At 37.3% G+C, this 18,206-nt stretch overlaps 1 long non-coding RNA gene and 1 pseudogene across 1 annotated transcript; both read right to left on the minus strand.

Annotated features, from left to right (window-relative positions):
* Window positions 1-793: 793 nt before the first annotated feature.
* LOC148879843 (uncharacterized) lies at window positions 794-17,124 on the minus strand. The gene is made up of 3 exons (XR_016104355.1): window positions 16,920-17,124; window positions 5,368-5,468; window positions 794-1,152 (listed from the first exon to the last, which is right to left on the minus strand). It is a non-coding gene; the product is annotated as an uncharacterized LOC148879843 (long non-coding RNA).
* On the minus strand, window positions 15,384-16,702 carry LOC148879844 (uncharacterized; annotated as a pseudogene).
* Window positions 17,125-18,206: the final 1,082 nt, after the last annotated feature.

Raw genomic sequence — 18,206 nt, forward strand, 5'->3', positions numbered from 1 at the left:
TTCCTATGTTTTTGAACTTTTATATTTACACTCATAGCAATAGGAATCAAATTCTAACCTCCCAATTTTTTTTCATTTACAAATAACTGATTGGTCAAATCTCATAGGGTGAAAGCATATGCAGTTCCATGTTGGGTTGCAGACTTGCAGTAGAATATCTTTCTCTGTAAAATATAATTCATATTTGTTGATTTGCTCTACAATAAAAAAAGATAAAATGATAAATATTATGACAAAATTAATACGTCAAAAGTCATGCATTGAAAGCAGAGCTTTGTGTAACAAAGGAAGCCTCCAAAACAATATTGAAACCATGGTTGGTCTTAACATCAGAAAGTGGCCTTCTAGTACCAACGGTTACAACTATCAAAGACGGCACTGTTCCGCACACGCACTTGTTCCCCATGTAAAGGCACTGAATAAAAAAGCCACAAAATACATCGAAGAACTATAGCATGCATGTATTATTTGAGAAAGAAAACCTATAACGCTTTGTACTCTACATATTTCTATTTTTACCCCTTCCAAACTGTTGCTATGCCTTGCCATTCTTTTCGTCTTCCTTTTCAAAGTATATAACTAGACTTTCTCTTTATTCCACCCAACCTTTTGTTATTCAGCCTCATTCCCTTATGTTCTGTTTGGTTGCAATGCAATTTTATTTGTACTAGTACAAATGCATGGGAGTGCAAGTGTAAAAAATGCAAATTCTTATTTAATTTTGTTTTGGAATTTACTTTATTCTGTCTTAATTTACTTCATTTATGTTGCAATCAAACAAAATAAGCTAAAATTTGAAGCAAAAAAAAAAGGTCAGAATTTACATTGAAATCATTTGCACTGTCATGGTTTTGCATCAATGCATATTTATTTGCATTGCAACCAAACACAACCTTACTAATGAAAATAAAATTTATCGCCAAAAGAAGTATTAATGGAGAGTCATTACAACATATATAGGTCATCTATAAAGAGCCTAGAAAATAAAAGGATAACCTCTCTACCCTCCTCTCCTTTTATCAGCTCTTTTGAGAAACCACTGGACAATCCAGGCACTCCAAAGACCCATATCCCCATATCTTCAAACTCAAGGCCAAGGATTAGGGCACCTTAAGAATTGGAAGTAGTCTACAATAACCAGCAACAGCATTTCTTGAACCAAAATAAAAGAGGAACACGTTAGAAAGTCAACTTCAAGCAAAATGTTTGCAAAACAAAAAACTACAAGCAAATTTCAAGCTATGAAATAATACATGAGCATCAGACTTGTTGAACTGCATTTACCACCGATGCGAAATGTTTTCTTTTTTTACTTTTATCTTTAAGACTTCTCTTATTGGTCTTGTACAATTAAACACATTTCCTTTCTGTCTATTCTTTTTCTTTTACTTGGCTGAAGCCCTTCTCTCTACTCTTTATAAGACCTAATCCTTGATCCCTTCCCATAACAAAAATCCCAATCCAGGTTCTTGTGTTTTCTACTTGACAATCCTAGCCTTTGACATGGAACAATCTCAATCAACCTAAAATCTTACTCTTCTGTTCATGAATATTCTAAGGATATTCGACACTAAATTCAAGCAAGAATAAATAAGTCTTTTAATCTTTTTATTTATTATTTTTTTCGCTTAAATTACCATTTGATTTTGTAACCTGGTTGAGAATGCAACCCTCCCATTCCTTTAGGGAATGTTCTGCATCAGTCCGAAAGTAAATTTTGGGTGCCAGAAAGCGTCCAGGAGTCAAATTTCTCTGGACCCAAATGTTAGGAAATGGGGAAGTGTCTGAAATGGGTCAGCAACCAAATACATGGACGAAATTGTTCGCTGAACAATAATAAGCTACCGAGTAAGCAATCTATATTTAAAAATTTTGATACATTCCCTTATTCGTGAGATTGCATATTCAAGTTTGATAATGGCCATATTGTGCAAAATAAATCCCAAAGGTTAGGTCCATATCCAGTTCACCCCTCCCAAAATCCTGGATAACTGAGAATAGTGTTGGGCAATGGCTTTTCAATGTGTTCTTCTACTGGTATCGATAAAAGGATCACTCATAAAGAAATGAAGTAGAGCAAAGTCAAAACATAATAATGTTTTAGAAACCATTGGGCATGCAGTATGGAAGCACCATTGCATATGTTCAAGTTTTAACTTCTAAATTGCAGTACTTCGTAAGAGCATTGGTTGATAAGTTATATAGGGAACATGACAACAAAGTTGATATCTATCTAATCTATAAAACATTGAGAAAAGAAAAGCCAGTACCAGTAGGCAAATGTTCCCTCAGAACACAAATGTGGTAGTTATAGTGTTATACAGAACTCAAGGTAAGCAATTTCAGAATAGGAAGAAATAATAAGAATACCAGCCAAATTTCTGATAAGAGTTACTCCAGCGGTAGGGAAGGCAAAAGTTGACCTGGCCAACCAACACAACTGAAGCTAGCTCATTGTTTTCTAGGTTTTAACTAGGTGGTTGTGCAGAAAGGCAAGGGGCATGCTAAAATCTTCTTTTATATTAAGGGTAAAATATAAAAAACTCCCCTGAAGTTTTATTTTAACAAAAACCTCCCTGTAATTTTGAAAAATCCTGCAGTTGCCTCCATTTTATTATTGTCCCATTCATTATCAAGAAAAAATATTATTGTTTTCATAAGACTTTTGAAGTTACAAAATTGCCCTTACTATTTGTTAAGAAATCTTTCAATATAACCAAAATGCCAGATTTGCCCTTTTAGACTTCACTCAATCATAATGAGTTTACAAAATTAAATTAGGGAATTTTTTTAGTTAAAAATAAGTTTTTTTTGGAGTATTTTGGTAAATTTCCATCTGAATTGATAGACATAAAGGTAAAATGGGTATTTTTAAAAAATTAATGCATTAGGCCAACGTTTTCTGACTGGAACAATGGTGGAAGGAAGGTAATTGCAAGATTTTTCAAAACTATAGAGGAGGTTTTTATGATTGTCAGAAACCTCACGGGAGGATTTTATATTTTGTTCTGGTACAACCCAATCTGCATTGATACTTTTTTTGGTAGTTAGGAGACTAAAATGTCAAGCCCTCAATGTTAATAGAAGGTCTGGTATTTTGAGAATCTATGAATAAATCAGATCAGTAGTTTAACTTTCTATCTAGGGGTGCAAATGGATTGGATCATGATCCGGTCAGATTGGGTCCTATTTGGTCGAATTCGGATCACCCCTGGTCGAATCTTCAGTTCGGATCCTATGATCCAATCAGAAATTAGATCGGATTCGGATCACCCTCCTATCCGATCCGATGTGTTATACATTTATAAATATATATGTTATTTATTTATAAATATATTATTTATATTGTATTTTTATAAAATTGTTATATTCTTTTTTTATAAAAAACATGTATATATATGATGAAAATAATTAAAAATTACTTGTATTTTTTGTTTTTCTTTATTTAAATTGGTATATTTTATTCTTTCTTTTAATAACTTATTAATTTTTAAAGAAAACAAGTCGGATAAAATCAGATCCGAAGATCTGATAGGATTCAAACTCAGATCGAGTCCTATCAGATCTGACCAGATCCGATTCAAATATACATTGATTCGAATCTGATTCAATCCATTTGCATCCCTATTACTATCAAGTCTCATTTGCTTCCTAGGCCTCAGTCCAAGACATATGTCATATATGTGGTAGGTAAAATTGATTAAAACAAGATGAACAATCTCTAATGAATATGTCAGCCCTATTGTACCCATTAAGATATATATTGTGCTATTTGTTGAGACACCTAAGAGAGTAATGCACATGTGCTAATGTAAAGTAAGCTAGAGCAGTCAATAGTGAACTATATCAATTGTTGTGATCATCATGTAAAGTAACAAAAATTAATTAATTAATAGTTTAAATGTAGCATTAGGACAAGGTAAAGGTTTCAGGTGATCAAATTGTTGCAATCATCATGTCAATAGTGAACTATATCAATTGGATAATTTGACTATAATTATTATCTTCCTTTGAATATTGTATTCACCTGGCTATGCAAACAGTTCAAGTCCTCAAAAAGTATACTTGAAAAAAAGTTTTTACATAAATAAAATGGAATGGAAATGAAAATACCAGGAAAGCATTATCAAGATAGCATAAATGGATTGACATAAACAACTTAGATCCAAAAGTAGAAGATACCAAATATAGAAAAAAAAGGAAAAAGAAAAGCAAGTGATATGAGTGCTACTTCTAAACTTTCAGCCTGGAAAGCCCAACCAAAGATAAAAGGATTGTATAAAAAATTATTAATGATCAGCATTGAGCACTTCTACATCCAAACACTACTGACCAATCTTATGAATTATGATCACTTTGTTCCACAGGCTAACAGTAAATGTCCAAAGGATAATGAATTTGGAGGGTGATCCCCCTGCAATAGAGTTGGGATAAAGGGAACAAGAAACAGAACTTTTGAAGGCAAATCCACTTCTTGGTATGTTATTTTGGACAAGATCTCCATCTCTTGTCAAAGGATCTAACTTCAAGTTCATGGAGTATAGGGTATCAGCCCTGTTAACTGGAGAATAAATTTTGTGGCAATGATGTTCACCTAGCCATGCAAGGGATGGGCCCCTTTACGTTCTACCCCATTCTTAAGAGATATAATATTCAAGTATGAAAACTCTTTGGGCAATCCAAATTCTATAGGGGTTGGTGGACATTTTCCTATTAAAAGGGAGGCAACCTTTCTTGGTTTAGTGGTGGCAAGAGAGAAGGGGTTCATGCTATGATGGTAGAAGGAAGATTCATTATACCATCATATAGAGCAAGGGCTCAACTAGATAGATATGGAGGCTTTTTCATCTACTTAATGAGATTAGATATTTGTCATCCTAATATCATTAGAAGATCTAAGCTCACATGGATGGACCTATAAAATTGATGCTACATGTCGAACTATGTACAACACCCTTTTTGTAATTATGCAGCTCACTTAGCAATGGGATGGGCATTTGTATGGTTCTTTTTTGGGTGCAGTTTGCCTTCCTGTAAATAATATAAATTCATCATTGTTTATCAAAAGAAAAGGGGAAGGAAAAACAAAATATAGAGGACAAAACTCTAATCACCAAAGCTAAAAAGAGAAACAAGTTAGGGCGAAATGACTTGAGTTCTTTTCCCTACACACAAGCTTGGACCAATGGCTAAAAATCTCCTACTTTGTCTTTATGTGTCTTTTCGGGGTCTAAAACTGCTATAGGGCAAAAACGTAAGAGATTTGCATTAACTGTAGTTTGCTAATATTTCTCAAAACAAAAGAAATAATAAGTGATGAATCATCTAATAATGCATATTAACAAGTATAGAAAATGTTAAATATACTTCTATGGTATCTCCCAGTGAAATGAGCTTTGTGAACTGCATAGACATTCCACTCAGCATATTCACAAGGGTGTTTATAGCAGAAAAAGCAGTGGCCAATCCTGCACAAAAGATTAGGGAAAATGTTCATATAATTTGTAAACAAATCTGATAGAACAGAGAATATTCAAAAATCTATTTTATAAGATCCAAAACTGAAGAATGATAAACAATTGATTAAAATAAATTGCATCAAAAGTTTAGGTACAATAACAAGTATAAGAAAATAATTAGGAATAAATATCAATTAGTAGCAAATTAAGGAGAGTCATCAAAAGTTGAAAATAGGGGTTCAAAACTATGCAATTTAGAGATGATTGGTTTAAAAAAATTAATGATTGAAACTGATTGGAGCAAAACCTTTATGAAAGATGCTATAAGTTAGAAGAACCATCAGCCTTGAATGTGAAGAAAAGGAGGCAATTTCCTAAAAGGATCATATTACAATTACTTGTGCATCAGGTAGAGGCCAGATCCTTATTATGGTGGTCCAGACTATATATCTTTCTGGTTGATTACAATCATAAATACCTCTAGATAACCAAAACAATGCCTATTCAAGTCATGAACAATTAAATTATGCCTTTGCTAAATATGAAACCTCAATTAAGGAAAAATCAACAACATTAAAAGCACTTACCACCATAGCTACACTACCAAATAGATCATTCCACTTTGTTTTGAAAATAAGAGCCTGTCTCTAATAGATAAAAAGAAGATGATTCAAAACCAAAAAAAGTTCTTCTTCAGGCTTCATTTATTTTGAAGTTTGAAAATCCTTTCATTTATCAAAACATTTACAAAATCCAACAACCTCTATTGAATCAAACTGTGTACCCTTGGGATGAGGTAGTGGAAGTGGTGGAGAAACTAATAGAGAGATTCTTTGTTTCCATTAAATTCAAGAATGCGGAAGATGGTTTTTTGTTGGGTGCTTATTAATGTGTATGGACCTAATACCTACAGAGAAAGGAATGAAATGTGGGAGGAACTATATGCAATTCAAGGTTTATGGGATGGTCATTGGTGCTTAGGAGGGGATTTTAATGTCATAAGATACTAAGAGGAAACTAACAACCCCTACTATCCATTACAACAAGCATGAGGAACTTCAATGGCTTCATAGAAGATTGTGAGTTAAAGGAGATCCCGATGTTGCAAACTAGATGTACCTGGACCAATCTACAAGATAATCCTCTGTGCTTGAAGCTGGATAGGTTCCTCTTCAACCTAGCTTATGATAGAGGTGTAAATCGGGACCGGCCCGGCATGACGGTCCGCGGGCCATGCCAGGCCCAGCACGATCATGTGGGTCATGTTGGGCCTAGGGTTTTAGGCCCACGAGCCGACATGGCCCAGCCCGACCCGCGGCACGACCTATATATATTTATATAATATTATATAAATTATACTTATACAATAATATATAGTATATAATATATTAATAAAATGAATACTTTTTTATTTTATTATACTAATTTATTTAATTATTGTATATATAAGCAATTGTATACACAAAATTCATATAAAATTAAAATTTTAAGTTTTTTGTCAATTTTTTTTGAATAAATAGCTTTGGCCCGACCGGGCCCAAGTCTTGGCCCACGAGCCAGAGCAGCCTGTATGGGTCTATGCCGTGTCGGGCCAACCCCCAAAAATTTCACCGGGGAGGGCGACACGGCCTGTAATGGCCCACGGGCCAGCACGACACGGTCCGCACTTTGCGTGGGCCGCCCACGGGCCATGCCATGCCAGCCCGACAGACCTATTGGGGAAATCTAGTTTCTAGAGCTCTTCCTGGGGTCATTTCTAACCATTGTCCCATTAAGATTGGTGTGGAATCCTTGATTAGTGAACCTAAACCGTTTAGGTTTGAAAATATATGGTTAACTCATTCGGACTTTGGGAGTAAAGTGAAGGAATAGTGGAATAGGGAGTTGGGGGGATATAGTGGAAAGGTATTAGATTTCATAAGAAGTTGAAGAGACTGAGAACAAGGTTAAAGGAGTGGAATAGGGATAACTTTGGCAGGTTGAGGAACAAAAAATGAATCTAATTACACAAATTGAAATGTTGGATGAGAAGGAATCCCAAGGGCTATCAAGTGAACAATATAGAGAATTAAGAAGGTAGTTGAAAAAGGAATTAGAAGATGTACTACTCAGAGAGGAGATTTGCTGGAGGCAGAAATCAAGGGATAAGTGGATTGAGGAAGGTGATGGAAATACTAGATTCTTCCATGGTTTGGTAAATGGAAGAAGGAGAAATAACTTAGTGGCCAAATTAGAGTTAGAAGGACAAGTGACTATCAATCAGGACAAAATTGCTAGGGTCTTTGTGGATCCTCTTAAATCTATATTTAGAAGGCCATTGAATGAGAGGTTACCTTTGGAACGGTTGGACGACCGAGCTTAGAAGAGGAAAAATCAAGGTGGTTAGAAAGGAATCTTGAAGAGAAGGAAAGTAAGAGAGAGCAGTGCTCATGATGGATAGATCTAAAGTGCCAGGCTCTGATGGTTTTACAATGGCTTTCTATCAAGACTGTTGGGATGTGTTGAAAAATGATTTATGTGATGCTCTTAAGGAATTTGCAAATAATCATATAGTGAGCTTGGGAGTCAATGCCACTTTTTTGGCGTTAATCCCTAAGAAGACCGACACAATTAACCCTAAGGATTTCAGGCCAATTAGTTTGGTGACTAGCATTTACAAAATCTCGGCTAAACTTTTGTCTTTGAGGATTAAAGTTGTTGTCTGTTTCTTAATTAACCAAGCCCAATGGGCTTTTGTACAAGGGAGACAAATAACATACCAGATTTTGATTGTTAATGAGTGTGTGGAGGAGATGAGAAGATCCAAAAGAACGACTTTGTTTGTAAGTTGGATTTGGAAGGAAAAGGCCTATGATTTGGTGGACTGGCATTTCCTTTTACAAGTTTTTGAGAAATTGTGGCTTTGGTGACAAGTGGTGTAAATGGATTTTTGGCTTTGTTAGCTCATGTCACTATTCTATCTTGGTCAATGGAGTGGTGAAAGATTTCTTCCCAACCTGTAGAGGTATTAGACAAAGGGACCCGCTTTCACCTTTCCTCTTCACTTTAATAGCAGATGTGCTTAGTACAATGATCTTAAAGGCTAATAGGGAGGATGTAGTACAAGGGTGGAGAGTAGGCAGAGATGGAACCCCAGTCGTCCATCTCAATTTGTAGATGATTTGCTGATTTTCTATGGTAGGGGTCATATTGAGAAGGTGAACAATCTTAAGGAGTTCTCAGTTGATGAGATGGACTCCCCCTTTGAATGTGCAAAGCTTATCCACTTCCATGCTCAACTGCTCAACAAAAAGAGCAAAGGTTATGTGGAGATGTGTAAGGGCTGCAGTTTGTTGGACTGTTTGGGAGGAAAGAAATTCATGGATTTTTCTAGACAAAGAGAGAAGCTTGGAAATAATATTGGAGATTATTCACATTAGGGTGATACATTGGTTAAAAACTTTGGAACTGTTTGCTGAGTTCTTAGTTGATGAGATGCCAAGGATTTGGAAGGAAATTGCAGAATCAACTTCAGGTAAGAAAGTTTCAAGTTCTTGTTCGATCCCTCCACCTAGCAGGTTTATCAAACTGAACTTTGATGGCAGTGGTTTGGGCAATCCAGGGCCCTCTGGAATAGGAGGAGTGATAAGAGATGAAAAAGGGAATCTGTTAGCTATGTATTCTGGCCCAATTGGGGTGGGAAACTTCTTGAGGGCTGAGATATTAGGAGCTCTTGGAGGTGTACAAAGGGTCAAAGACATGCATATTAAGAAGTTGATCATAGAAGGTGATTTTGAAATTGTAGTGAACTGGTTAAAAGAGGACAAATCCAAGCTCTAGAACTACAACAATGAAAAGAGGAAATTTAAGTGGCTGAGTAAGGACATGGAAGTTATCTGTACATGGGTAAAGAGAAGTGCAAACTCATTGGTAGATGGCTTAGCTAGGCAAAGGGTGAACAGAAACTCTATTTTTTGGGCTGTTTTGTAATTGGTTACAGTTGGGTGTACATTGATGTATTAGGGAGTTAAGTTTTTTTAGTTCCTTATTTATGTACTTTCTCAATCTTTAATAAAATTCACTGTTATTGATAAAAAAAAAAAAAAAAACAATCTTAAAGAGTTGGTTAGAAGCTTTAGGAGTTTGTCTAACTTGAGAATCAACCTTGGAAAGAGTTGTGTAGCTGGTGTCAACCTGGAGACTAGAGAGGTGGAGGCTATTGCAAGATGCCTAGAGTGTTCCGTCTCTTCCCAACTCATGAACTATTTGGGGCTTCTGTTAGGGGAAACCCTAGGGAGAGTTGCTTTTGGCGCCCAATGGTAGAGAGATTTCAAAAAATTCTAGCTTCATGGAGAAAGAATTACATTTCACTGGGGGGTAGAATCATGTTGATAAGAGCCACACTTGCTAACATACCAACCTACTTCCTATTTGTCTTTAGGATTCCACCAAGTGAAGCCAATAAATTGGAGAAATTGACGAGAGACTTTCATTGGAAACCAGGGAAAGAAGGGGGTTGGGATGAGGGAACCTTTTTTTTTATCATCAAAGGAAACTTTTATTTGAAATTAGATTTAAGAAGTTTTACAACGTTGAGTATGGAACAAGAAGTTCCACATGAATACATATTTCTGTCCCTTTTACAATAAAGCCCAAAACAGTTGTTGCCTCAAAGCCCCTTGTTTAGCAATATAATCAGCTAGCCCATTTGCACTCCTTCTAACCCATTTGAATTCTGCTTCTATCTCCCTTGCAACTTTTTCCACTTCCCTTATCACTTGTTTGAAGGTCCACGGAATAGTTCTATTGTTATTAGCCCAAGAGATGATCACCTTGGAATCCCCTTCTACCTCAATTTGCCTCATTCCTAGTTGCTTGGCTATCTTCAATCCTTGTAGCAATGTCATTACCTCAGCTTTTAGAGAATTGCCATGCCAATAGGTCCAGAGAATAATGCAAATATCCTCCCTTAAGAATTTCTGATTACTCCCCCGATACTTGACAATCCCGGATTCCCAAATGAACTTCCATCAAAATTCAGTTTAATTATGTTACCATTTGGAGGTTTCCATTCCATCCTTACTCTCTCTTTCACTCTTGAAGATTGTGCTACTCCTATCCAGGATCTTATAATGTCTGTGACTGAGAACTCTTGGAATATATGCAAAGAACTTACCTAATGGGCTACTTTAACTTTGATTGTGTCAATCACCTCCTCCGTGGTTCTACTCTTTTCTAAGAATATTCTGTTATTCCTTTCTTCCCATATCACCCAACAAATAGCTGCCTTTGTAGCTTTCCACATAACCTTCCCTCTTTTCTTTGAATGCCTCAAAAAGTCAAGTTAAAAAGACCTACCACATCTTGAGGGGAAACCCACCTGCAACCAAAGAGAAGACAAAAAGAATCCCAAACATGATGCACAAAAGAACAAGATAAAAATAGGTGTCAAGGTCACACCCTTACAAAGGGAGCACATGTGAGGAGAAAGGCAAGCAAAAAGGCCTTCTTTTCTGCAGCATATCACACGTATTAACCTTACCAAGGAAAATTTTCCAACAAAAGGCTTGAATTTTTGGGGGGATAGGCTTACTCCAAATTTCTTTTACAAGGAAGTCCCCAGCTGGGTTGCTAGGTGAGGCAAGAACTAAAGAAAGAGGAACAAGAGAAGAGGCCATCTGTGGAGCCTTTCCAAATTCTGGAATCTTCCAAGGACAGGTCCAAAAGGACTTGTCCTAGAATATCTAGCAAGTTAATTAAAGATGTACATTCATTTTCCCTCAGGGCCCTTCTGAAACCCAGATTCCAATTGATCCCACTTGGGCTAGGATTACCTAAAAGACTTATTGTTTTCCCTTTTAAGTTTGACAAAGAGTATAGGTCGGGAAAAAGGTCTTTGAGTGGACTGTCTCCCACCCAAAGATCTTCCCAAAAACGAACTTTATTGCCCTGGCCCACATTACATCCCAACCAATCCCATCCAAACCATGGATACCCGCACTAACTTTGTGACACAGTCTATCTCTCTAAAAAGGGAACCTCCACAACCATTTTCCTAGTAGAGTTGAGTTCCTAAGTGAAATATTTCCTATTCCCAAACCCCCTTTATCCTTGGGCTTTCTAACTTGATCCCAATTAATCAGGTGATCCTTCCTCTCCCCTCCTGGATCCTAAAGGAAATCTCTCATGTATTTTTCTAACCTCATTTCCGCTCTACAGGGTATTCTAAAGGTTGAGAGGAAGTACACAGGGAGGTTTGCCAACGTGGCTCTGATCAATGTTATCCTTCCACCAAGAGAGATGCAATTCCTCCTCCAAAGAGCTAGCTTCCTAGCAAATCTTTCAATGACTGGCTTCCAAAAATCTTTTGACCTAGGATTACCACCTAAAGGTAACCCCAAATAGTTAGTTGGCCAACTTCTAATCTCACACCCCAAACTCTCTGCAAATCTATTAAGTTCCCCTTCCTCCAAATTGATCCCTACGATGCCCATTTTGGTCCAATTAATCCTTAAACCTGTTATCCCCACAAAGTTATCCAATAGCCTCTTTAGATTCACCACACCTTCCTCGTTACCACCCTCACAAAAGAAGATTGTGTCATCTGCAAATTGGAGGTGGGTAGCAACCTCTTGATTTCTACCTATCCTCCACCCCCTGAACAACCCTTGGGAGTCGACTTTTGCCACCATTCTACTTAACACCTCAGCCACTACAGTAAAGAGAAAGGGAGATAAGGGGTCTCCTTGCCTAATTCCTCTCTCCGCCAGAAAGAAATCCCTCGCTACTCCATTAATAAGAATTGAGTAATGGGCAGAATTCAAACATCCTCTGATCCAAGATCTCCACTTAGTTCCAAAGCCCAACCTTTCTAACATTTGAAGTAGCACTTCCCAATTAACCATGTCATAAGCTTTCTCTAGGTCCACCTTACATACCAACCCTTTTCCTCTACCCTTTCTTTTTTCTGCAACATGGCTACTAGAATTTGATCCACGTTCTACCTACCTTCCACAAAAGCACCTTGGAAGGGTGAGATGATCGTTGGAAGTGCTTTCTTGATCCTTTTTGAGAGAATCTTTGCAATAATTTTATATATACTCCCAACAAGACTAATTGGCCTCCCTCCTCTTCGGGATTAAAGTTATAAAATTGGCATTCACCCCTCGAGGCACCTCTCCTTTGAGAAAGAATTCATTAAACACTTCCAGGATATCATTTTTTAGCCAATCCCAACATTCTTGATAAAAGGCCATTGAAAATCCATCCGGTCCGGGGGCTTTTGATCTATCCATGGAGAATATTGCACTCTTAATTTCCTCCAAAGTGAAGTTCCTCTCCAAAGACAAAGATTGTTCTTCTGAGAGCCTATCCCCTTCCATTTCTGGCAGTTCTGTTGTCACCCCACTTGAGCTTGTGAAGATTTCTTTGAAGTAGTTCACAAAGATCCTTGTGATCTCCTAGCTCTCTCTTACTTCCTGACCCCCCTCCTCCACACTGAAGATCAAAATTTTCTTTCTTCTTCCATTTGCAATTGCATGGAAAAACTTCGTATTACCATCTCCTTCAACAATCCATTGACACCTTGACTTTTGTCTCCAACGAATTTCCTCCTTTCTTAAAGTCTCTTCCAATTCTTGCTTGATTTCCCATCGATCCTCTCTCTTTTCTTCTGTTAAACTTCCACTAGCCTCTTTCTTGTCAAGCTCCTCAATCTTCCTCACTATATTGTCTTTTATTTCCTCTACCCTCCTAAAATGCTCTTTGTTCCACTCTTTTATTTTCCTTTTTATCCTCTTTAATTTCCATGCAAAAACTTAACAATTTCATACTCTCCAAGGGTCTGAATTCCTGCCACCATTCCTTCAATCTGGTTTTAAATGAGTGATCCTCAAACCACATGTTTTTAAATCTGAAAGGAATTGGGCCTCCCCCTAGAATTTCCTTCTCAATGGAAATGGGGCAATGATCTGAGGTGACCCTAGGTAGCCCTTTCACTACTACTGAGCCCCGCAATTCTTCCCAGTCAAGAGTAATTAGAAATCTATCTAGTTTGGAACAGGTTGGGGGGGATTGGAAGTTTGACCATGTATAGTCCACCCTTAACATTGGAGGTTCAATCAATTCAAAGGAATCGATTAAGTTATTAAACTTTCTCATGTTGGTAGTGATTCCTTGGTTCGGCTTATTTGTTTTTCCCAAAAATCTGATAACATTGAAATCACCCCCCCCCCACACCACGGTCCCTCCCAAACTCCTCTAATTGCACATAACTCCTCCCAAAAGGCCTCCCTGTCTCTATAGGAATTGGGACCATATACATTTGTAACCACCCAGTCACACCCTCCAAGGGTCTTCTAATTTTTATGGAAACTGAGTATCTACCAATCAATTCCTCCACACATTCCATTTCTTCATTTCTCCATATAGTCAAAATTCCTCCTGAAGCTCCCCATGAAGGGGCAAACGACCAGCTTAGACCCCTAGCTCCCCAAATCCTTCTTATCCACCTTCTATGTAGCTCTGATAACTTAGTTGGGATTAGGGAACTTGATTCAAAAGAATACAACTTACTAGGGAAGTGGCTGTGGAGGTGGCCCTTGGAGAGAGAGAGAGAGAGAGATTATGGCATGCGGTGGTAGGAAGTATTCATGGTCGTTTAAAAGGACCATGGCCCTTTGTGAGGTCTAATGTTTATGTTGGTAACTCGGTTCTTTTTTGGGAGGATTATTGGGTCGGAGAGGCTCCTTTAAAGGATCTCTTTCATTCTTTATTCTCTGTTTCTTAGTGTAAAAAGACTTTGTATTAAAATTTGTCTCCCCTCTGGAAATCCATTGGCACCTAACTGGGATTTCGGGTTCCATAGAAACTTAAAGGAGGGGGGAATTGATTGTCTAACTAACCTGTCTTCCCTTGGTATCGAAAAAGAGGAAGAATCATGTGGAGGTATGCTAGAGCAGCGCTGATTTGGGCATTGTAGGAAGAAAGAAATGCCATAATCTTCCAAGTTCCAAGAGAAGGAGAGAAACATACAAGAATTGAAGGTGTGCCTTCAACATAGGGTGATTTGGTTGCTAAAATCCCTGGATTCATTCCACCAATCCTGCTTTAATGATATTTGGAGGAATTGGTCAGTAGTAGCAAGCTGCCCATCTCTAAAGACTAGAATGAGTATTGAGTTGGGAGCCCCTGCCTCCGAAGGTTTTCCGGAGTTGAAATTTTGATGGTAGCAGTCAAGGTAATCGAGGCCCCTCTAGAATGGGAGGGGTGCTGAGGAATGAATTTGGTAATGTGGCTCTCCTTTACTCAGGTCCTCTAGGAGTCGGGAACTCTACTAAGGCAGAATTGCTAGCTGCCATCCAGGGTGTACAGCTTGCAGTTCAGATAGGCATGGAACAACTGCTAATTGAAGGGGATTCAAAGATGGTAGCGGGGTGGATAAGAACCCAGAGTCTATAGTCTGGAGCTTTAAGAATGAAATTAAAAAAATTAAGTGGCTGATAAGGAGCTTGGCTGTAAGAATACACTGGGTGGGGGGATCAACAAATGCTTTGGTTAATTGTCTAGCAAAGCCAAGGGCAAACAGGGAATAATTGTATTAGGCTCATTTATAGTTTGAAATTGTTTTTTGTTTTCTGTTTCTTCGTGTTCTTTAGAGAGGATGTAGCTCATGCCTCTTCACGGGAAGATTGTATCTCCAGTTCTCTTTCTATTAATAAAATCTTAAATTATTTGTTAAAAAATCAAACTGTGTACCCTTTTGTCATTTTGTGATAATCTAAGTCTTCGCTATTAAGAAATAACAGATGAAAATGTTGGAGTAACTAAACTATTGAAAAAAACAATATACCATGTTTTTCTATTATACCATTTATTTTAACAAAGTTTATATGATGCAAGATGTGAAAATAAAACAACATAAGCAAAGGAGTTAGAACTTATCTTCTATTCCTTAACAGTCAAAACAGAATGCACCCCCAAACCATCAGATAAAGCCATCAATTCCAGGGCCTGGCAGAAAAACACACACACACATAAGAGAGTTTGTCTAGAGCCAACAACTTTTCTCGATCAAGCCCAACAATATTCTGAATAACCGGAGCACAAGAAGACATTTTCTTTCCACCGACAAAGGGACCAGACGAACGGGAAAAAAAATCAATACGCCCTCCAGCTTGCGTAATATATACTGAGATGCAACGGTGGTTGTGGCAATCACCATACCTCTGCACACGGAAAATACAGAGCATATTTGGACATTAAAACATAAAAACTATGCGGATGAAAAGGATGTCCTCTCAAGGTTTCTGTTGAAATGGCTCAAAGTTGTTAGAATATCACGAAGGCTCAGTTTGGAAGGAGTACAAATACAAATATGTAGAGTACAAAACCTTATATTTTGTCTTATTTTGTATATATTTACACTGTACATATTTGTACGTGTACTCCTTCCAAACTGAACCGAAGGAAAAAATAAACCTTAGAGGATCTTCCAGAAAACCCCAAGAAGCTTTTCTGACATGGAACTTGTTCGTGAGGTAAATTCCTGGCTAGCAGCAGAGTAGGACCTTTCTTTGGTTGAGAACATGAGGAATTCCCTCAAAATCCTAGGAAAGGCTTGCGGGGCCAATATCGTAGCAGACACAGTTGAAGTGTTGAACTGGCAGGAATTAGAAAGATTTCCAGATAAGGAGGAGAATCAAGCAAATGTTGAACGTAACGAGTGAGTTCATCAGATGCCTCCCTAATCTTTCCTTCTGTAAAAGCGACGACATCTAAAGCAGACTGCCAAGCATGTTTAACACTATCAATCTAATCACCTCCAACCACTGATGTGGTTTTAACATCCGATTCATTTGCAACAGACGCAACGACCAAATCTAAATGCTATGGGCCCTCTCCTTTGCCACTGAAATATGGTGAATATACTCGAAAATAGGAGATGGTGTATATAAACCAACAGGAAAAGCAGTACTCAGTTTATACTCGATAAACCCTTGTAGTTGTTGTGCAAGCATTTGGATGAAGAGGCAGCCAATGATTCAATTCGCCAAATTGGCAATGACGAGCATCTAGAAAAAACTGATCATGCAAGATTCTAAACTGGAAATTCATTCTATTGTTCCAATAACTGGATTAATTTGTATTGTATTTGTGAGTTGTATTAGCAACCAATGGTCTCACAGTTATCGATTAGAGAAATATGAAGCAGAGAAAAGAGCAATGCAAAATGAATTCAACATGGAAAATCCAACGGCAACCATCTATAAAAATCCATTAGTCATTACTCGTGGATGAGAGAGATAAATAATCATTCACGGAAAAGAGTCGCATACTGCAAATCAAAATAAAGAACGGATATATAGAAAAGATAAATGAACAATAATAATTGAAGATTACCGAGCTTAACCAGTGAAAAGAAGAAATGACATTTTTCTGCAGAAGGCCTGTGCATTTCACAGGGATTTGATAGCAACCAACCTTATAGCTGTCGAATAGATCACAGGAAACATGCTAAGTGCGGGAGCGGGACAAATCTTTATGCCTGCCTGCTGCCACTGCCTGGCTTAATGCTCAAGCGGCAAAGGGCTAGGTGCAAATGTGCAATGCATTTAGCACTTCAGCGTGGACGCTTTTGAAATTTTCTTTGAGAAAGATAGGAAATATTTGTTTCAGGCGAAATTCCATTTCGGATGAGATTTTTCATCCAGAAATGAAGCGATTTTCGAGCTCGGACGCACCCAATTGCGATTCCGTTCCGTAAAAACGCGAGAATCGCCTGAATCACTTTGAGGAGTGATGCCAAACGGGGCCTTAGACTACTATTAGAACCGAACCAGCTTCGCTTAGAAGATAGTTCAAATAATCTAACAAGAGATTGCAAAATGATTTAATGTGAACCGCTTCCTATTGTTTAATTGTGAACAATTAACCAAAATAAACTCTCCTCTATTTAAATCTTATATTTTTTATAAATAAATAAAAAAATGGATAAATAGACTGCAATCCACCTCAGAAAATCTGAATTGCAGCCCCTTCCTAGTCTACTAGTAACCCCCTTGGCCCCCTATAAACCGCATCCTGCCTGTGAATTCGGCATCAATCCATGGGCAAGATTCAGTCCACCCCTAAAAACCCTAGCTCCATCCTATGGGTGGATTGGACTATAAAGAGCCCAAGAAAAAATACACTAAAAAGATAAACACATTACAAAAAGAAGAGTAGCCAAGCAAGTAGGCCCATCAACGAAACTTGAAACTTCACAATTCGAATTAACTTTTTTATTTAATCATATTTGGATTTTGTAATCTACATTTGATTAATAATAAAAATAAAAAATAAAAAATACATAAAATTTATAGAAAATTTTGGATATATCATTACTATAATTATCATCATCTATAATTGCCACGTGCAATGCAGGTTCCCACTTACTAGTACTATATATAAAAGTGGAAATGCAATGTGAAAGTTTTTATGACTAAAATTACCCCCTATTTCATTGTTTGAGAAAGGGTATAAAAATCATTTTATTGTAGATTTAGTGCCAACTTTAATTGCTACTAAAATGCCCATATTTACTATTTAGTGCATCTCTAATTATAAAGGTTGAAAATGTAACTCTAATTATTACTTTCCATTTCATTTAATCCATTTTCATTAAGTCTTATAACTTAAAGTATTAACTCCCATTTTCTCTTAACAAATCACATATTAAGTTATTTTTCACTAATAAATGATACTAATTAGATCTATGCCAATATTTTT

The sequence above is a fragment of the Nelumbo lutea genome, chromosome 1, assembly GCF_056320005.1.
Source record: "Nelumbo lutea isolate HS-2025 chromosome 1, American lotus-T2T, whole genome shotgun sequence".
NCBI classification, from domain to species: Eukaryota; Viridiplantae; Streptophyta; class Magnoliopsida; order Proteales; family Nelumbonaceae; genus Nelumbo; species Nelumbo lutea.